The following is a 22,615-nucleotide window of genomic DNA, read 5'->3' on the forward strand; positions in this document are numbered from 1 at the left end:
TATATACTAGGGTTATTGGTTCCAAGCATTAGGGTCATGATTTACCAAGTGACCCTCCTAGGGGCACACCTTTTTTGCCATGTGTTTGTGTGTGAGCATGTGTGGCCTCTCTCCTTGACTTATGGCATCCGTGTGTCACATCTGGAAGCACCTGGAAGGCCTTGGAGCCCTTCCCTAGTCTTCCCTGCTGTTTTGAGTCTTCTCTCCTACTAGAGGATTCTTCAAAAGAAGATGGCGGATTTTTGCAGCTCTCTTGGCTGGCTGAGGTCGTTTTTGAAGCTTTCTCGGCGACAATTCTTCTCCCTTGGGTGTTTCCAGCTGTTGGCATGCTCCCTGGACCACTACGTCTTCATTCTGGGCCTTTTCTGAAGCTTTTTTCGACTTTCTTTGCGACAGAAGTTCTATTTTTCTTCATTTGAAGCCATATTCTTGGACGCCTCACTCCTAGCTCTTGTCTGGTTCAAGGCGCACTGATTTTTGAGGTTTCTGTGGGCTGGAATCTTCATTCTGGTGGATGAATTCATGGCGGATTTGCTGCAGCTTGATGGATTCTCTCTCTTATAACCTTTTCTGGTGCTGGAAGGCAGTCAAGGACCTACCAGAGTTTGCTATCTGCTGTTCAACCATTTTCTGAGGCTGTTTCGAGCTGAAACAGGCTCCTTTTGTTGGCCGAATTCTTGTCTTCTTCTTCTGCTTTGTGCTACTGTCATTCTTGCCTGAGTTTTTGGAAGGTTGGATGCCCTGCCATTGGCCCGAGAGAGGATTGGGGAATTGGTTGTGATACTCTCTTCCTGGGGAATCAGTGGCAAGCCTTGGGCTCAGTAATGGCTTTCATTTGTGTAGATGCATTGCTTGGCATGACGCTGGGTTACTCTGCTTGTGATATGCTTGGCTACTGAAGGGAACCTAACTAGTGAATAAATAAATACCGCAAGGGGCCCCAAGTGTTGGGGCCAACAGGTGTCACGGTGTATGCTATTGAGTAGGGGCATTCTAGCCTCCCTTGTTTTGTTTGGCTCAGTGATGCTATGCTGTAGAATTGTATGCTCTAAGTATTGTGTTTGGGCAATGGCAATGGAACATGGTGTGTCATGTGCACGGATTGGTATCCGACGTGTATTGGGTACACAAGACTAGCTCAGGTAGCTTGGGGAGGCTTAGAGCTAGGCAGGCTTGATTCTCGGGTTGAGTGGCAAGGGTACGAACCAGTTAGAGGTCTTCGCTATTTTTGGCGCTTGGGGCCCGAGTCTATATAAGGGGCCCAGAGGTTCAGTTCTCAGAGAGCCGATGGGAGCAAGTTTCGTTCCCAGGTGCTAGGTCTGACCCTGGATTGAGTTGCAGACGCGCGCCTGCATCATAGCGTAGCCCAAGGCCCAGCAACAGATCCCAGGCTTCACAGCGCCACCTGGTGGTATGGGACACCAGGCTGGTTTGGATCTGGTTGGGAGTTTGTGCGAGTAGCTCAGCTCGTGGCTCGGAGGGGACATCTCCTGATTCAGGATCACATCCCGTAGATGTCATGGTTGGGTGGTGAGCAGCCTGCTCAGTTTCCTCATGTTGGTGTGTTCTTGTGTTTGCTTGCAGATCAGAGGTTTCAGGAGTGTTGGGACGTGTCATGGCGGTTGTATTTTGGTGTTGTGAGAGAATAGAGTAAGATCTACTGCCCTTTGTCAGTCAAAGGCCGGTTACATGGCTGGCCCTTGTACTGCTCCGTGTGCCCTCGTATGATGCTGGCACAATCTTCCACGTAGGCTGCTGGCGCAGTCCTCCACACAGCCAGGTAACTTCAGTTGTTTTTCCCCCTACAGTCTCTTGCCCCCTTGTCCCCTCCAATCGGGGGCTCACAGGTGGGGCAGTGACATTCCTAACAGCAACTCCACCTTTAATTCCCAAGTAAGTGAAAGAAACACTTGGGCAATGATCACTTGTACCGATACTTGAGCTCATCAGGCTCAAGAAAACAATCCACTATTCTCCTTGCATTGCCATACAAGGGTTAGTTCTTCATAAGGCAAACTTTATCAACATAAAAGAGATACTTAGCCTTATATATTTTTTGAGAGCCCCCTTGAGTCTTAGACAAAAATGAGCTGCTGTAATGAATTGCTGCAAAAAACTGAGTGGAGGCTCAAGAGAGAGCCAACATAACAAAACCCTAGGGCTAAGTGGACTATGTGTCCTAATTGTCCTAAGTGGTACATGTACTAACTATACCAACTGACCTAAGTGATTGTAACTAGGCCTACAAGGCACATACCAAGGAATGAGTGGCACCTATGGATAGCCCATAGAATCGCCTACAAACCCCCCTCTTGAAGTATCTTGGACATGGCTCAGGATACCTGAATATCTAATGTCATGGTTGCACATGTTGATCCTGTAGGGATATAGCAATGCATGATTGTATAGAGTACAAAAGATCAAGTTTGTCTTCAGTGGGAACATAAGACAAGTGAATATCACCTACTAATAATCTCTCTCTGACATAGTGATAGTGAACCTCAATATGCTTTGTGCGAGCATGGAAAATGGGATTCCATGCAACAGCCAAAGCACTTTGACTATCAGTGAAGATGACAGTAGGAGCATGCATAAAGATCTGCAAGTAACTTCCAGAGCCAAACACTCCACTGTAGCTGTAAAAGCTGCTCTATACTCAGCTTCATAGCTAGAAGTAGCAACTGTATTTTGCTTCTTGTTGAACTAAGAGATGCATGAAGTACCAAGCATGAGACAGTTGGCAATATCTGACACACGGGTGTCCGAACAACAAGCCCAATCATTATCAGTGAATCCATGCATAACAAGTGAACAATCAGCCTCATAAAGAAGGCCCAAATGCTGAGTGCCTTTGAGATACGTAAAGATAACGCTTCACGGCTTTGCATATATCTGCTCAACTGTGAGACAACATACTGAAGATTGGGTCGCGTATTTGTTACCATGGCTCTACAGATACAGATTCATTGTTAACTGACCTGTTGGCAGCATTGGTGCGTTGTCCTTTCAGGTTTGGTTGGTCTGTTGGGTCGCTGGTCTTGAGCAAAGTTAGCTGACTCATGTCGATCATTTGGACTAGGAGAACCAAATACTGCAAGACCAGACTCTTTCTTCTTCTCAGATGCAATTCTTTTCCTGCATTCAGAAATGCCATGCCCAGGTTTCCTGCAATAATTGCATCTCTTCTTTTTCTTCTTATCCCCAAAAGAAGAAGCATCATGGGAGTGACCAGCATGTGAATGAGGGGGTTTACCAGCTGCAACCTTGCCTTTGCCTTTGTTTTTATGCTGGGCAGCAAAGGCTTGATCACTAGACATAGAAGCGTTGCGGTTCGCACATCTATGTTCCTCCTGAAGTAAGAGGGTAACCAGCTGGTCAAAGGAATAATGATTTGTTGGGATATCTCAAGGTGTATGCCTCAGGCACACCTTATGTTTCTATGTGTGAGTGCTAGAGGCACAGTTAGGTGCCCACAAGCACAGTTAGGTGGTGGAAAAGCCACATAGGATGATTGAGTGAATCTAGGAGCAGATTGAGGAGATGATTGTGGAGCTTTGAGGTCATCAGTGATGTCAGTGACCTTGTATGAGGTGCCTACTTAAGGACCTCTTTCTTCTTCATTCTACAAGCAAGTATTCTGATTTTGTGTCCACTCTACTCTTTCCTTTCAGTATTCCAACATGGTATCAGAGCTATTTGATCCCCCTTGAACCCATTTCTGCCACATCATCATCTTCTTCTTCATCTTCTTCTTCTCCATTTTCCTCTTTCTTCCCAAAATCTTTGAGAGCTTGGTTCTCCACCTACAAACGGCCATTGCCCAAACCCTCTGAGCTGGAAACTCCTCTAGTATGGGCGAACTTCCACCTGCAAGCAATTGAAGAAAAAACGTCTGTGGTGGCTGCCATTCTCCAAACAGCGAATTTCTTCTGTTGCTCAATACTCCCTGCCTGCTCCGCCATTGCCTGAGCCCTCTTAGGAGTAGATGGGCGACCTCAAGACGAAGATTTTGAGCTATTTTTCAAGTCATTTGGTTCAGTAACGAGGGAGAAATCGTTAAAACTCAGTTTCAGCCTGTAGCAACTCTCCCGGGCAAAAGTACGCACCATTTCGTCCAACCTCTGTGCTGGACCCTCTCTGGTATATGAGCTTTCTTTTGCTTCAGAAAGCCCTCTTTTCCTTGCTTTGAAGAGTGAGCTACAAGCCCTCCAAGTTCAGCTCTTTAGTTTTGACAGTTTTGACTAGCTTTTGAAGATGATGCTACATAAAATGCTACTCTAGCATTTCTGGTCTTTTGAAGTTTTTAATAACTTCACTACAAGTGTTGCTTCAGTTTTGTTTTGACTTGCTAGACCTGGTTGTGATTGGAAAGTGTTTATTTCATCCACTCCTATGAAGCATGCAAAAGTAGCATCATTGTTTGAAAACTAGTCACTACTATTTGCTACATCAAGTGCCTATACTTTGGAAATATTTCAGTTCTTTTTGCCTTGTAAGAGAGATAGACACTGCCTAATATCTGGGTTAGACCCTCTCATGGCTACCTTATATAATCTTGAGAAGTTCAATGGAAAGGGCTTCCATACATGGCAAATGAAGGTAAAATTTGCATTGATGCGGGAGAACTTATGGGGACTTGTCAAACCTACTCCTACCGCTTCTTCTACGGCCTCAAATGCTGGAGAATCTTCAGCTCCGACACGACCGGCAAGGGATCCAGCAAGAGAAGAAAAATCATATGGTATAATTGCTTTAGCTTTGGGTGATGATTACATACATCATATATCTGACTTGGAGTCTCCATCGGAAGCATGGCAGAAGCTAGATTTGATTTTTGGTGCAAGCTCTCACATATCTAAACTATCACTTAAAATCTCTTTCTTTGAATTAAAGATGGCAAGTGATACTACTTTAGCTGCTCATGTCAACTATATGCGGAGTCTTATGACTCAGTTAGCTTCTATCAACTCTCCTATCACCCCTGATGATGCAATGGCAGTACTACTTAAGAGTATGCCTGAAAGTTTTGATCACATTGTTAGCACTTTGAAGAATCTTCCCAATCCAAACCTTGAAGGCATTATCTCAGCTCTCCAAGAAGAAGAAAGACATATGGAGCTAAGGAAAGGCAATGACACTGCCTATGTTATGAAATTCCAGAAGGGCAAGTATTCTCCTTGCAATCACTGTGGAAAGACAAATCACCTTTCAAAGGACTGCTTCAAAGTTAATCCATGCAAGCACTGTGGCAAAAACAACCATAGTGAGAAGTTTTGCAAAGCCAAAGCAAAGACAGAAAATGCAAATCTACTTACAGTGAATGAGCCTCCACAAGATGAGGCATCCTTTGAAGATTATGCATTTTAAATCATCTCCATGTATGCTCCAGATCTCTCTTTTTATGTCAAGGTACTCAGCCTGGATAGTCCTCCAAAATGAATGAAAATAAACTATTGTGTGTTGTGTGTTTTGTAAACACCTCTGGTCACCTTATGATGTAGGCCATGTGTATGTTTTGTTCCATGGTACCTCTTGCAGACATTGTGTGCATGTACATGCAAGGGAGATAACCATTGGAAGGTCTGTTTGTATCCCTTTCTGTTTACCTTACACCCAAGGGAACCCTTGCTAGCATGAGAACCTAGCCATAGATTTATCCTTGACCACCATGAGATGGCATGAGAAACTATGAGACTAGATGTATCCTTGACATAGCTTGAGGCATTTTCTTGAGGGGGGGTTTGTTGGGATATCTCAAGGTGTATGCCTCAGGCACACCTTATGTTTCTATGTGTGAGTGCTAGACGCACAGTTAGGTGCCCACAAGCACAGTTAGGTGGTGGAAAAGCCACATAGGATGATTGAGTGAATCTAGGAGCAGATTGAGGAGATGATTGTGGAGCTTTGAGGTCATCAGTGATGTCAGTGACCTTGTATGAGGTGCCTACTTAAGGATCTCTTTCTTCTTCATTCTACAAGCAAGTATTCTGATTTTGTGTCCACTCTACTCTTTCCTTTCAGTATTCCAACATGATTGGCATTGCCACCTACAACCAACCTTAATGTAGTAGCAAAGCCCTGATAAGAGTCATGCAATTCATCAAGGGTATTAGAAACAAGCTGAGAATCAGGCACCACCTCATCAATGTTAGCCAACTGCTCTTTCATATTCTTTACATTGGTAAGATAGGCCATGTTACCACCCTCTTCAAGCTTCAAGTGCTTCAACTGCTTACAGAGATAGGAAACCCACCGCGCCTCATTCCGTACCTGATATAAGGATGCAAGCTGATCCCACGCTTGCTTTGTTGTCTTGCAAGACTAGACATGAGGGATAATGATCCTTTTAACTAAAAGAGCAATCAAGGCATGTGCTTTGGCATCACGACCATCCCACTGAATCTGCTTCTGTGTAGGAGGCAAAGTACCCGTAGTAGAAGATGTTGCAGCCCCAGAAGTAGCATTAGACCCATCACGAGCCTAAAGCAGTACCTGCAGTACCAGAGGCAGCGTGTAGGCCTGACCTCAGCGCCTGAAACAATGTTTCACAAATTCTTGGCAACCAAGACATGCCCCATCATGTATGCCCACATGGGGTAATTTGTGCCATCAAGCTTGTCCTTAGCCCCAAGCATCCCAAACAAATCATCCTTGCTGCTAGTCATGGTGCTGAAATTCAAGGCAAATGCACCAATTGGCAAGGAAAATGAGAGAAGGGCAACCTCTTAAAATCAAAAGGCAAAACACTTCCAAGGCAACACGAGGCCTTTCCAAAATGCAAATGAAGCATAAATTGGAAAGAACCAATGCAACAAAGGCTTACCCAATGGTGTAGCTCGAAATAATAGCAGGGAAAAGGCTCCAAATGCGAGCAGAGGGATTCACCCTTGAAGGAGAGGTGAAAATGACAGCAAATGGCAATGAGTCCAAATGCGAGCAGAGGGATTCACCCTTGAAGGAGAGGTGAAAATGACAGCAAATGGCAATGAGAGATGCCAAGAGAGGGCTGGAAATTAGAGTTACAGCAAGAGAAAGTGCTCCCATGAGGAGGAGAGCACTTGGAAATGAGAGGAGAGTGATCTAAATGGAGGGAATCTCCCAGCGTGAGGCAAGGGTAAGCCAAAATGAGAAGGAAAGGGCTCAAGGAGAGGCCTCCTGATCAGTTCAGCAAGCTCCAAATGTCTTCAAACACCAAGCATGTGCCTCGAAATGAAGAAATGTGCTGAGGAAAGGCTTCAAATGGCTGGCACACTTCACGAAACAGCATCAAACAGCTTAGGAATGCTGAAACAACCCCAAACTGGCTGGAAAAGCTGCCCGTACAGTTTCGTATTGTAATAAATGCTTCGTACATCAGTCTGTACTACTGTACGGACCAAGCGTGTGAGTTTTGGAGCAATAAATGAGGCCGAATTAATGTAGCCGCATGAGCCGTACAAGCTGTACGAAATTTCGTATAGAAGTAAATGCAAGTTTGCATGTCCATACATGACACGACCCCAGCACTCCTGAAACCTTTGATCTGCAAGCAAACACAAGAACACACCAAATGTGAGGAAACTGAGCAGGCTGCTCACCACCCAACCATGACATCTACGGGATGCGATCCCGAATCAGGAGATGTCCCCTCCGAGCCACGAGCTGAGCTATTGGCACGAACTCCCAACCAGATTCTAACCAGCCTAGTGTCCCATACCACCAGGTGGCATTGTGAAGCTTGGGATCTGTTGTTGGGCCTTGGGCTACGCTATGATGCAGGTGCGCATCTGCAATTCAATCTAGGATCAGAGCTAGCACCTGGGAACGAGACTTGCTCCCATCTGCTCTCTGAGAACTGAACCTTTGGGCCCCTTATATAGACTTGGGCCCAATGCGTCAAAAATAGCGAAGACCTCTAACTGGTTCGTACCCTTGCTACTCAACCCAAGAATCAAGCTTGCCTAGCTCTAAGTCTCCCCAGGCTACCTGAGCTAGTCTTGTGTACCCAGTAAACGTCAGATACCGATCCGTGCACATGACATACTTCCCCTCCTCTAAGAACTTACTCCTAAGTGCAGTAAGAAACCCGAGAATGTCCTCTAGAGGTTTTGTAATGTCTCCCATGTTGCATCCTCCTCAACATGATTCTTCCACTTGATCTTGTATTCCGTGATAATTCGATTACGAATGTGTCTTTCACAAAATTCAAGAATACTCTCAAATTCGTGTGGAATAAAAGTCAAATCTGTAACTCCTATTATTTCTTGAGGAGAAACAAGTTGATCATCCGCACTCAGTAACTGTTTCAGTCTGCTGACATGAAAGACTGGATGTACTTTAACATCAGGAGGCAATTCTCTGTACTGCCATCAGATTGTGCATGATTTGAGAAACTCATACTTAGAGTAGTTTCCAACTTCTCAAAAATAAGTGTCGAGAAGGTACTTGTAAACTTCGAGTCCCTGTCGTTGACTATGTCTGACGGCAAACCATACAGCTTAAACAAGTGGTCCACAAACTCGTGAGCCAGTTGAACAGCTGAGATGGTTGTTCTAGTAGGTAAGAATCTAGCCATTTTTGTCAGATGGTCCACTATGACTCAAATGGAGTCATGACCCTTGCGCGTTCGAGGCAAACCGGTAATAAAATCCATGGAAATACTTTTCCATTTATTACTCGGGATTTGCAATGGCTGTAATAAACTTGCACTTCTAAGGTGTTCTGCCTTAGTAACTTGACAAACTCGGCAACTTACCACATAGTTTTCAATAAATGCACGCATCTTAGGCTAATAAAAGTTATGCTTTAGAAGAGACAGAGTCCGATGTATACCTGGATGTCCAGCACTAGGAGCATCATGACACTCCCAGAGAATCTCGGATCGAAGATCCGAAACATTTGGCACACATATCTTTCCACTCCGGAACAGCAAGCCGTTCCTAATCATCCACTGACCTCCCGCCGCCTGTACCGTAGGTGGCACAATCCCTAAGTCGTGGTCAACCATGGAGCTTCCATCCTGCCAATAAGAACTGAAATGACTATCAGTTGCGCAAAGCCCTCTCAAGGATTGAAATAGGTCTGAGGATATTTTTGTAAATGACATAGCATTTACAAACTTGACTCGACTTAAGGCATCTGTCACACTTTTCATCGAACCCTTATGATAACGTATTCCAAAATCAAAATCTTGCATTAACTCTGCCCATCTTGCCTTTCTTCCTCTCAATTCAGACCCATCACACACATACTTGATTGACTGATGATCGGTCAACACAAGAAACTTTGAACCATACAAGTAGTGTCTCCAAACCTTTAGAGCATACACAACTGCATAGAGTTCTTTTTCTAGCGTGGGCCAACGATGTTGGGTGTCGTCTAGCTTCTTACTCTCAAAAGCTACAGGTCTGCCCTCTTGGAATAAAGCTGCTCCAATTGCAAAATCACTCCAATCGGCCTCTAAAACATAAGGCCGGGTAGGATCGGGTGATGCAAGAACGGGTGCTTCCTTGATAGTTAACTTCAAGGTTTCAAAAGCCTTGTTCAATGCATCATTCCAAGAGATTGGTTGGGTAGACTTGCGTCCGCGACCTTTCAATATGTTGGTCAAAGGTGTCGTGATATTGGAATAATCACGCACAAACTTCCGTAGAAAAATCGTGAATCCTAGGAAAGAACGAAGTTGTTTCACAGTCTGAGGGATAGGCAATTTCAAGACCTTCTGGATATGATCCAGATCAATGCTAATACCTTCAGACAAAATCTTGTGTCCTAAGTAAATGATCTCCTTCGTAAAGAAGTCACATTTACTCATTTTGGCATAGAGCTTATGCTGTCTTAGAATAACTAAGACAATTTGGAGGTGTCCAATGTGATCCTCTAGCGTTCGGCTATATACCAAGATATCATCTAAGAACACGACAATGAATTTGCCTAGAAAATCTTGGAACAAATCGTTCATCATTTGTTGGAAGGTAGCAGGAGCATTGGTCAAACCAAAAGGTAATACGAGAAACTCGTAGTGGCCATACCTAGTTCGGAATGCAGTTCGATCTATGTGTTTAGCATAGATACGGATTTGGTGATAAATCGTACGCAAATCAATCTTAGTGAAATACTTCGCTCCGGCCAAATGGTCTATCAAATCATTGGAACGAGGAAGTGGGTATCCATTCTTAATTGTCACTTTATTCAATCGTTTATAATCTATACACATTCTCCACGAACTATCTTTCTTCTTTCTTAAGAGGACAGGTGCTTCCCAAGGTGATTTACTTAGCGAATATAGCCCATATTTAGATAATCTTGTAGTTGTGAAGCTAACTCATCTTATAAGGTGGGACACTAATAGGTTGAGCCCAAGGTACTAAATCTATGCGATGGTCTAAACTTGGAGGGGTGGTGCTTTTTTTAGTGTCCAGCCTCCCCGAAATAGCAGCCTGGCCGCAATCTTGCTTCAGTCTATGGCGCACTCCTCTACACTCTCGTGCATGGTGTCACCTAACCTCTGCGCAGCCCCGACCATACATGGGATCCCCTGGGCATCCCCTCAGCCCATTGCTTGCCTAGCGTCTCCTCTCACGCCTCTCCTATAGTCCTCTCCACTCTCTCGAAGCTACACCTCTCACTCTCTCTCACCTAACCCCTCTTATCAGCCTCGAGTTCACCCTCTCTCTCTTCCTCCTAGTGCTGGACATCCAAGTATACATCAGACTTTGTCTCTTTTGAAGCATACCTTTTATTGGCCTAAGATGCGTGCATTTATTGAAAACTATGTGGTAAGTTGCTGGGTTTGTCAGGTTACTAAGGCAGAACGCCTTAGAAGCGCGGGTTTATTACAGCCATTGCAAATCCCGAGTAATAAATGGAAAAGTATTTCCATGGATTTTATTACCGGTTTGCCTCGAACGCGCAAGGGTCACGACTCCATTTGGGTCATAGTGGACCGTCTGACAAAAATGGCTAGATTCTTACCTACTAGAACAACCATCTCAGCTGTTCAACTGGCTCACGAGTTTGTGGACCACTTGTTTAAGCTGTATGGTTTGCCGTCTGACATAGTCAACGACAGGGACTCGAAGTTTACAAGTAACTTCTGGACACTTGTTTTTGAGAAGTTGGAAACTACTCTAAGTATGAGTTCCTCAAATCATGCACAATCTGATGGCAGTACAGAGAAGGTCAACCAATTGGTTGAAGATATGCTTCGTGCATATGTTTCTAAGAGACAGTCTTCATGGGAAGATTATCTCCCTATGATATAATTTGCTTATAACAGTGCAAAGCATTCGAGTTCTGTTACAGTCCTTTTATGCTTATGTACAGGTTTCAACCTAAGTCACCAATTATGGTTGGGTTAAAGGAAATCCAAAATGATGCTGCAAAGACATTCTTGCAAGACATGCAAGAAATGTTGCAGTTTGCCAAGGAGTCTATTAGAAGTGCCCAAGATCGGGATAGATTTTATGCTAATAGATATCATTCACCGAGAGAGTTCTTTGAAGGAACGATGGTATATTTGCGAATTCCCAAGGAATCCAAGAGCCTAAGTACTGGTTTGGTTCCGAAGTTATCCCCCATATACTGTGGTCCGTTCAAGATTATTAAAAGAAGCATATAAACTAGAATTGCCTTCTGATATTAAAGTAATCCAGTCTTTTATGTCAGCAGACTGAAAGAGTTACTGGGTGCGGATGATCAACTTGTTTCTCCTCAAGAAATAATAGAAGTTACAAATTTGACTTTTATTCCACACGAACCTGAGAGTATTCTTGAATTTTGTGAAAGACAGATTCGTAATTGAACTATCACAGAATACAAGATCAAGTGGAATGATTGTGTTGAGGAGGATGAAACATGGGAGACATTACAGAACCTCCAGAGGACATTCTCGGGTTTTTTATCGCACTCAGGAGTGAGTTCTTAGAGGAGGGGAAGTATGTCATGTGCGCGGATTGATATCTGACGCGTATTGGGTACAGAAGACTAGCTCAGGTAGCCTGGGGAGGCTTAGGGCTAGGCAGGCTTGATTCTCGGGTTGAGTGGCAAGGGTACGAACCAGTTAGAGGTCTTCGCTATTTTTGACGCATTGGGCCCGAGTCTATATAAGGGGCCCAGAGGTTCAGTTCTCAGAGAGCCGATGGGAGCAAGTCTCGTTCCCAGGTGCTAGCTCTGATCCTGGATTGAGTCGCGGATGCGCGTGACATAAAAATAGGTTCATCTTAATCTGCTTTTCTAATCTTGGCAACACCTGGAGTTGTCACCAAGAAAAACTCTCTTGCCTTTGTTACCACATTTGCTATTGGCTTTGACTCTTCTAATTCTTGTTTGGACTCCTTCCTTCTCTTTAATTAGCCTTCCTCTTTCTACAGTCCTTCGCAAATGCCTTGGCTGGTTCTTTTTCTTGCTTCGACTAGATGAAGAGTTCTCCTTATCATCAGATTTTTCATCTCTCTTCTTATGGGGCTTGCAGTTGCCATGCTTGCCCTTTCTTGTGCCCTTGCCCTTGTCTTTTGCAACAAAGTCTTTGTCATTGGACCCGAGCTTCTTCCTACAGGCACTAGCTCCTCGAATGTGACTGGTGCCAACCGTTGCCTTTCAATCATGGTTGCAGCTCCTGGGGAGCATGCCAAGCAAAAGCTTGGCTAGCTGAGCCGAATCCATTTGTTGACCAACTGTTGACAATTGATCCCTCACTACCTTCATATTAGTGATATGATCCTGTAATGTGTCCTCCTCCTCCGTATAGATGTTGTAGAGTTCCATTTCTAGATCGAGGATCCGAGTTGCGTTGTTGGTCTCGTACATGTCCTTTAGAATGGTCCATGCTTGAAACACCGTGTTTGCCAGCTGAATATGCGAGAGCTAAGTCGCACCGATGATTATGGCTAGGGCCTCTGCATTACACAGTACCCACTCTCTAATTGCATCAGGATCTGCTGCTGTCATCCCTACCCTGGCAGCATTCTCGATGTCTTGAGGCCTTAGCTCCACTCTTGTCGTAATGTCCCAAATCATTCTCAACTAGGTGGCTCCGGATCTTCTTCCTTCAGAAAGGGTAATTTGTACCCCCAAGCCCCCAACTCTTGGGATGGGTAGTCTATTGGCCATGACGAGGATGTGAGAGTCTTAGGAGGTCTACACCTGTCTCAATCTTGATCACCGTCCTTATTGCAAAGGTGCTTGTCCTTCAGATGTAGGAGGTGATTTGTACAAGCCTGAACTGAGATCTCCTTCCAAAGGTTCTCACCTTTTAAGCTTCACCACTTGTGAGTCTTCCTCAGGGCCCTTGTACCATGTTAGAAAACAGAGATGGAGATCTCTTGCTGTATCAACACTCCCGCAGCGAAATCTTGTGTAAACGTTTTCTCAGAAATCACACAGTGCTAACTTGAATCTCACTCCTTGTCCTTTTTGTGTACACAACTGAATACAGATAGATGCCGACGGTAGAAAACAATGCACATGAGAGTAGAAACAGTAAATATGTTTTCCAAGATGGACAAAATCTAGAACAAAGGTTTGCACAGTGTGCCACCATCTAGGAGGCAAGGTACTGCCTAAACGTGGACCCCTGGCACCACAAACTGTTCTCCTACCTCCTGCCACCTTCAAAACACTGTCTCAGTGGGCTGAGTAGATGCCCTTCAAAGTTCACACAGACCACCTTGCGGCTCCGGTGGACAGCATGAAGGTGAGGTACTGTTTGTACCCTGATCCTTGACCTCCTCGTTGCTTCTGTCTGCAGCCAATGGTGAGGCACAATGGTCCCTGATTCCTGGTTATTTGGATTTCCCTGCTGCTTGTAGAGCAGCCCAAACCTGAGGCGCCAAAGACCTAACTCTTTAGTGTACCTCTAGACCTCCCTACTGCTGGAACTGCAGCCTAGAAATGAGGCAACAAAGGATGAATCCTGGCCTCCCTGCTGCTCTGCAAGCAGCCAATGCTGAAGCTCTATGATTAGATATAAGAGCCCAAGGCTGGGGCTCTATGAATAGATATGAGAGCCAAGGCTGGGGCTCTTTATATAGGGGATGGATGCCCCCTGTCAATCTGCAGACCAGCCCGACCAGATCTGCACCGAACTGCCGACCCAGATATGCTCCAGACTGCCGTGTGGAAGTCACCTGTTGGTACAATTTCGACCTGCTGCTGCACTGTCCCAGATCAGTTGACCAGTGCCGGGGCCTAGACAGCAGCCCTGGCAGCCCATGTGTGCTTCCCTTGCAGGGATTCTCTGTTCCAGGCTGCTGCATCATCTGACGCAGTCCTGTTCCAGCCCATTCGGCCTTTGTTATGGCCCCATAGCTGGCTATACACAGCCACATAGACAGCCCTTAATCCATGTGACAGACAGCCTTCCATGCTGTCCACATGGCATCCACTGTCCAATCTTTCCTTCTATCAGATCTGCCCTTATGGTAGCCTCTCTCAGAGCCCTATTTTGCTGTTGGTACAACTCCCCCATGTCCTCCTCATATGGGGGCTCATAGGTGCGGAGGTGTGACCATGATAATCACAACAGTGACTACTATATCCAACACCTCCTTTCACCGACCCACTGTGAATAATACACTCACTGCTCCGTTAGCTTTCATGGAGAAGCCATCAGGAACAAGTAGGAGATGTCCTCGATATCTGGTCGTCGAATCCTCAACCAACTCCTCCAAGGTAAGCCACGAGAACATAGGTACAATTCAAGTAGCATCAACAGTCCATGGTACTTTCTCCTCAATCATGAACGTGCCAGCTTTCTTGAGCAATCCTGGAAGTGGCATCAAGTTCATCCAGCTGTCGCCCTCACAAACTAAAGACAGCCTAGATTGGCCAAGCACCATGCCTCCAGGGTCATCACTCTAGCATCATACACAACCAAGGAACACATAATAATGAGACCCCAGTGGCTGTTCCACATAGATCCCAATCTCCAAATGCAATTCCAGAACTCCTGGATTTCCCTCCAGCAATATCCAAATACAAGCTCTAGATGAGCTCCATGCGGTTCCATCCGGCCTTTACATCCTTCTCTGCTGATGATATTCTTGTCTGCACCATAAAGGCTTCAACAGGCTCCCCCTTTTTCGCTGCTAACATCATGCAACTAGGCCTTGAAGAGACGTCCAAATCACCTGTCCATGTCAGCAATTCACGCTTCTTGAAGTCGTCATTACTGACCTTGACAGAAGTCATGCAGCATGAATGAAGAGATTTGGACTACTTTTTGATTAGCCTTCTCCTTTAGTGCTAGCCTTCGTCATGGCTGAGTTTGCCCTTCACCTCTGGAGTGCTGACAGAAACTCAGTACGAAGACTTTGTATAAATGGATCCTCAAGTATGTGTGGGTGTGTGGATTTGTATGTGTGAGAGCATATTTTTATACTATGGTCTACCCCTACTGTTGGGCGCTGATGACGTTAGTGGGGATGTCATAGTAGCTAGTCCCTGCTATGCGTGATGGAGTTTATGGTTTTCAATCTTATGAGTGACTATCGTGAGATTGAAACTGCACTATGTTGTGTTTTTAGAGGATGAGTTTGGGAATGTTCATGGATTCATCTAGGTATATGTTGATGGCCTCTGCAACATGAGTTTCTCTTGTATCCGCCAGGAAGGTTTTCATCACTACTCGTGAAAGACGTGGCAAACACTGTGCAAAACAAATAGCTGAAATTTAATTTTATGCATAGATAGAATACATACCATATGGTTCCCACCATCTAGTTGGTTGCTTGAATCAATTCAGGTACCTCTTGGGAGGCTTCTACATGTAACACTGCACTACAACCTTCAGTCTCATCTAATCCTAACCTTTAAGATCGGTCGTCAAAACTGTCCTCCACCTTCACAAGGGTTCCTGGTACCTTTGGCTCATTATACCATCTCTTAAGATAGGTCATCAAAACAAGGTCACCTCAATCAGTATGCCTGATCTCAGCGACACTCAATGCCATCACCAAGAAAAGCTTTTTTTGCTCCCATGCTAGCTGCTGGTTACGACTCCTCTAACTCATGCTTGTTTTGATCGGCGCAGTCTTTGCATTGTGTCCAGGCTCATCACAATAGAAGCATTTCTATTCTCGCTGAGATTGCCTTTTCCACGCTACTCCGCTCTGTCCTTTGTTATAGTCGTTATATCTTCGGATATTCGGCTTTGGGTATGTTTAGGATCCTTGATTGTAGAACCAAAATCCAAAGTGGGGAGCTTCATAGCCCATTTTCTTTTGAGTTCTTAGATTTGTTCTATTTTTGGAGTTCATATACTCTTAGGTACCTGTTTAGTTTAGTTCTGCTATGTGTAAATATAAATATTATTTTGTTTTTCATATTATTTCTCCCACTCGCTTTTTTAACTTGTTTTTCATATTAATTGTTGTTTCTTTCTGCTTCTTTTACAATTTAACTTCAGGGTTAGGTAGGGTTATGATGGAAATTTAACTTCATTTAATTCTCTCTCTCCCCCCCCCCACCCCCCACATTTCTTCTTCTAATTTTCTGCTTGTTTCTTCCTTTTTGCTTTCAAAATTTTTGTTGTTTGGTTGTGATTTCAAAACTTAGTAAGCACTAGGTTTAACCAAGAGATTCCGGAATCTTTCGAAACTCAGATGGCAGCTTTTCCTTGAGTACTTATGAGATCTTAATTGTAGCTTTGCTTACCAAGTTCTTTTTCTTCTTTTTTTCTCATTTACTCATTTAAAAAAAAGATTCCTTTGTTCTTTTGTTTGTTCTATAAAAAAATGTAATTTGTAAGCTTAGATATATATTCTAGTCATGTGAAGGTATATCAAAATTGACATCTTGATGTTTTTGGATGCATACTAGTTGAGAGTACTCGTCATTTGCCTGTTCGAGTACTTTAGTTTGCTGAGGTTCAGTCTTGGTTATGTGGATATTGGATCTTGTTCCTGCAGTGTTTTCCAGTTTATGTAGGAGTTGGTTTTTAATACTGGGTTGAAGATACTAATGTCAGTGATGGGCACTTGATTGTGACAGGGCTTAAGAGGAAAAGTTTGAATTTCTTGAAGATCTATGTTTCAGCCACCTTCTTTGGCTGAGTTTTTGGTATCTGTCACAGTCCTTGACGAGATTTATTGTTGGTTACATCAAATAATTTTTTGGGCAGTTCTACTCAGCTCTGGATATCATCCTTACTATTGTGAAGGAGCTGATTACAAAAATACTATTATATATATATATATAGGAACTTCCAGATTTATAAGTTCGTCGAAAAAACAAATCGTGAAAAGTTTCTTCAAAATTTTGAGATTGCTATTGTAATCAAAACCAAGCATCATTGTTGAAATTCTGAAGTTTATCTTTGGAATGGATTGTGGATCCTCATTTGGATCCCATGCGATGCCACTATTTTCCTATTATTTTCTCTTAATTCTATCTTTCTATGTGAAGCTTGGCATTAATTTGTTTAATTTAAATGGCAATTTGAATTTCCAAGAGTTTGGTGAGTCAACCTTTTGCAAACATGTTTCTGCTACAGCATGACTCAGACATCTTATGTTTATACTATGATCTATACCCACCATTGGGTTCTGATGATGGTGACGATATCATATTAGCTGGCCCTTGCTATGCATGATGGAGTCTATGGTTTTCAACCTCCTGCACTATTTGTTGTATCGTTAGAGAATGAGTTTGGGCATATTCTTGGATTGCTCTAGATATATACAGCTTATTATTTTGAGAATTTCATATGACGTTTGTCATCTCAAATTCTGAATTTGCAAAAATGTGAAACGTTGAAAGCAGGAGCCTTTTAATACCTCTGCCTTTATCTAGACAGATTTACTTCGATCAGTCAGTTGATATGCTATTTGTTAGGGATTTTTAACATCCACTCTGACATGTTTTATGATGGCAACGATTTTTCACCAACATTTTTGGTTACAAGCATGTTCATTACTACTAGATATAAAGAATTTACCCTCATTAAAGGGCAGATGATGTTGAGTCTACTTACAAATAAGTTGTCTCGGTTAATTCAATGGATGTGTTGTGTCGGATGCAGGGAACTTGATCTGGGGATTATTGGATGTGTTGTATCAAATGTAAGGAAGTTGATCCAAGGATTATTGGACATGCAACCACATGATGACCTATGCATACTAGCACCTTTATTTTCCATTCATTGCAAGCTACATAGATTACAATAGAGACCTCCATGGTATTGTTTGTTTACCTCCATCCGTCGAGCCATATTCCCAAACCCTACTGGGATCTAAAATGGGACGTCTATTATGTAGGGACCTTGTTACGAACTTTTGTCTGCGTATGTCATTTGCAGTGCATGTCTCCCCTTGAATAATGCATGATAGTATCATGACCCGTAACCAATAAAATTTGATCCACTCATCATGTTTAGTGAGCTTGAAAGCATTTTCTCAAGTGAAACTAGTGTAGATGGGGGTGGGTTGTTTCACATTAAATGTGTAGCTAGTGAACATGCATATTATGTACTAGGGTGGAAGACTTATCGTTGAAGGGGGGACCATGTTGCTACCATAGTTCACCTTTGTGTTTGTCAAAAAATGCATATAAAGCAATTAAACGCCTTTGAAAGCCCTCTGTTCAACTCAATATTATTGGCATAAAGTAAAATAGGGATGAGAGTTTGTACAAAAGAAGCCAACTTGTCGCTATATAGTGTGAAGGGGGTGAGCAATAAAGGAAAACCCTTGTGAATCACTTGTTTTGAGGGAGCTAGTAAGCTCCATACAACCTTTCCATGGAGAGGAAGATAGAGATGTTGCTAACCTCCTGTAAGTGCGAAAGTGATGGAGCTAGAGCTTCAAATGCTTGGGCTACAAGTGTTGCAATTTTCTTCGTAGGTTCTCCTCAATCCTTGAGAATCCACTTATTACAAGAATCTATTGAGTTGAGCTAAGAGGATATTGGTAGTAGGACAAAGAAGTATATGGTATGCTCCTAAGAGAAACACCCTAGGGAAGTGTCTCTTGAGAGAGTGTTATCATAGGGAGGGAGGGCTAATTGAGTACTAGTGTGGTCATGGACTAAGAAAGGGACTTGTTGAGATAAGTTCAACTCTGAAGAGATTGTAGTGGTAGAGGCTTGCATAACAATAGCTAGTGAGGGAGTAGTTAGGCAGCGGAGTATTTTAACAACTTTTTTGCACCATTGTGAAGGATACTTGATGAACAAACACCAGTTGGAAATCTTCCTTTTCTTGCACCTTAGACCAGACACTTTTGTGAATTGTGAGGATGCACTTTTAGGAGCTTAGACAGAACTTCTTTGCACTAAAAGTGGGCACAGAGGAGTAACTAATCTTGCACAGAAAGCCCAACATTGCGATGGTTTCGCAATTCGATCAAACTTTGCTCTAGTTTCACAACCATATTCATAGCCATACTAGGAAATTGGCAAGTTTGTCTTTTTTTTGTATATTCACCATGGTCTTACATTTTCTTTGTTTGATTACTCTCTTTTTTTCCTTAAGTCTTATGTTCCATCATCTACATCACAAAGCTACCCAAGGCACTTTTGTAGTGTGTGCAGTGGGTTTCAGTCTTGCGACTTTTGATGTGAAACTTGCAAAGTTGTTGCACTCTTTCGAAGTGGTCAGTCACTCTTTTTCTTCAGTTTTTTTGCTTCAAGAGCAGATAGGAAGACAAAAGGAAAACTTGCCAGTGGTTCCTAGGGCTTGGAGAGGCTCCTACGAGAGGTACCAGTGGCGGTCCTCTTGCCTAGTAGAGATACTTAAATCTTTGAGGGACCACATGGAGAAAGGCATCTTTAGTTGAGCACTACCTTGATTTGAGAGCCCTTGCAGCCATGTATGATATTTGAAACCACTGAGGTCCCTTGTTTATGAAGCTATTAAGTTTGTATGTGAGGTTTCAACATGATTTGCTTGTGTGAGTTTTTTCTAAGAAAACTTCAAGCAATATTTGGATAATTTATATATGGTGTAAGCAAAAGGTGAACTTGTTATTGCTTTCCAAGTTGGCAGTTAGAGGGGAAGCTCCTTGTTTGCTGCGCGCAACCCTCCCCCCCCCGTCTCTCCTTCCCTCTGCTCCTCCTCCTTCCTACCTTCGTTCCTTGCTCCCCAGCACGCCCATGTGTGTCTCGCCTCGATTTTTTGCACCCGAGCTACCTTAGGGAGTGGTCACTTTGCTTCACAACCCTCGTGTGTCCTCCAGCTTGCACGTATCCAAGAAGACGACTCTTTGGGAGCAAGGCCTAGCTATTTGTAGCCAGCTTTTGGTGCAATGCCTAGCTTGCCATTTCGTGACTGGCTAGCCTAGGTTTTGATAGAGGTACCCTTTGCTTTTGGTAGTCACAGCTCCTAGTTTTGGGGTAGTCCAAGGTAGGGTTGCTCTAGATGAAGTACAACCACAGAGTGATCTGGATTATGGTGCTCACTAGAATGCTTGTAGAGCCTCCTCTATGTAGCACTGTCACCTACATAAAATCCATCTCAAGGTGCTTTAGCAATCCATCATGCCTCCATCCAAAAGAAAAGTGTAGGTTGTTGAGGCATCTAGCAAACTCTACCTCCCTCCAAGGATCGTTGCCACCACTAATTGCGAAAACTTCTCCCAAGTGCTCCTCTTTGATGCTGTCAACATCTCAGCAAATGAGGTTCCTTCTTGCTCATCCTCCGCAAACTCTAGATTGTTGAAGTCGCAACCAACAATCGAAGAGTGAAGATATTGGAGGCACTGTGTCAGCTACCACTAGAAATCAAGGTGCTTCTATTCGCAAGCGTGTGCATATGTATTCAGGATCCCAATCTTGGATGCACTTGCATGGAGACAAACTACATGACTTGTAATGAGCTCACCCTGATAAAAAACCTTCAGGGACACTGCCTGGGAAACCCTACCAACTGCTAGGGACTAAACCTCTGGGCCCTCCTAGGGAGGAAGTGGTGACGATGTGGCTACGAACATTTGCTCCTAAATCAGGAGCAAGTCGGCTGCTCATCCTACCACTACTCACTACAAACCCTTGTCGATGTATCAAATATTGTGAATGACCACATGCATGGTCATGGAGTCCATACACTTTCCAACTCACCATGGTCTAGCTCATGGAGATGGGGTGGTAGAAAACAAGGCTTGCCTAGCATGAGAGCCTGCTCCAAAAAACCAAAGTTTTATGATTCGAAGGGTGTTTGAGGGAGAGGAATCCATATCTGTGCACCTACCAGGGTTGCAATTGGCTCAATCCCTACCTTCTGTGCCCAATACATCATGAAGGAAACATCTACGCCAAATAGATCAGTGCATTGTTGAAGCATCTAGTAATGCAGCTAAGTGAGCACTACCTCGTGTAGCTGGCAAACCACTCCTCCTACAAAGCCTAAGCCCGGTCTCTCTGAGGTAAATTCTAGCTGAAAATGAGCTGGAGCACCATGGGAGAGCCACAGATCCATCCCCTACTAGCCCATCCATTTGTCCATCATTTGATACATCCGATGCTCCATCATGGTGTCAAATAGAGACAGAGTCCACTTCTCCACACGTATGGAGGTGAAATGGAGAACCTTAAAAGATGAGTGCGGGAGCCGACCACAATAATACCACTTTTTGGGATTGTAGGACCAATATTGTCAACTCCAGAGACATAGGATACAAGTCTGGGATCTCTAGGTAGTTCCATGGTCCAAGCCTCCAAAAATCTCTCGGATAGAGGGAGCCCAGTGCGTAGTCACAAAGGCTGAGAGGAGAATCCTCCTCCTCTTGGCACCTGTGAAGAGGCAATGTACTGGAGAGGATTTGGGCTACTGAAGCTCAGAGGAAGCCGATAGAGATGGCTCAATTTTGCCCTTGCCAAGGGTAGAGGGTTAGGGCCAGATTTAGAAGAAGCACGTGTGGAGGAAGAGGAGGGTGAGCCAGCTGTTGTAGGGAGGAGGAGGTTGGGGACGGGTGACAAGGGTGATAGCAACAAGGTGGTAGGCGGAGGGAGGGGGTGGGGGGAGGAGGAGAGAAAGGAAGGGGGGGAGAGAAGGCTTCAGCAGGGGGTGGGGGGAAGGGATGTCAGGCGATGCCAAAAAGGAGGATCGCTGTTGCTCGAGTGCCTGAGAACTTTGGGCCTCCTCTACAATTATGGTGGGGTGAGAAGGAGGAGCAATAGCCACCGAAGCGCCAAAAGCTTTTGTGGCATGTTGCTATTTGCGGGGGTACCTGTGTGCTCAGAATCATCTTTGGTAGGGACTCTAGGATCTTTACGACCAACCAAAGTCATGGGACTCCATCATCTACCACGACTAACGATTCCGACTCCATGGGAGACTCCATCGGTGTACGAAACACTCATCCAATGGAAGGAAAATGGCCTTGTACCCCCGTGGGAGCCCTGGGAATCATTCCTCCAAAAACATAAGAACGTTGTGCCTTGTACAAAGATGAAAGGGTGGAAAATCAAAGGGAAGGAAAGGAAGAGCTCTTAGCTAAGGACAATTAGCACAAGCCATTAGTATTTGAGAAAAAGAAAAAGCCCAAAAAAGAGAAAGGAGGAGGATAGCTACCAAAAGCCAGGCACAACTGGTGAACATCTCAGCCTGCAAGCTCTTCACCGAGGGGGCCTGACAAGGGTCCCTGGACTCAACAAAAAAAGAGGCTATATAAGAGAATGGTCCCTTGACTCAACAAAAAGAGAG

At 44.1% G+C, this 22,615-nt stretch overlaps 1 protein-coding gene across 1 annotated transcript in view; it reads left to right on the forward strand.

Annotated features, from left to right (window-relative positions):
* The window catches only part of LOC147891506 (DNA-directed RNA polymerase I subunit RPA12-like), a 47,522-nt gene extending 30,181 nt beyond the window's left edge, over positions 1-17,341 (forward strand). The window contains exon 6 of the mRNA XM_087388903.1: positions 16,969-17,341. The gene's annotated coding sequence lies outside the window, so the exon portion shown is untranslated. The remainder of the gene's footprint in view (positions 1-16,968) is intronic.
* Positions 17,342-22,615: the final 5,274 nt, after the last annotated feature.

This window comes from Dipteris shenzhenensis, chromosome 17 (assembly GCF_047967505.1).
Source record: "Dipteris shenzhenensis isolate YYH24624 ecotype China chromosome 17, Dip_SZ_1.0, whole genome shotgun sequence".
NCBI classification, from domain to species: domain Eukaryota; kingdom Viridiplantae; phylum Streptophyta; class Polypodiopsida; order Gleicheniales; family Dipteridaceae; genus Dipteris; species Dipteris shenzhenensis.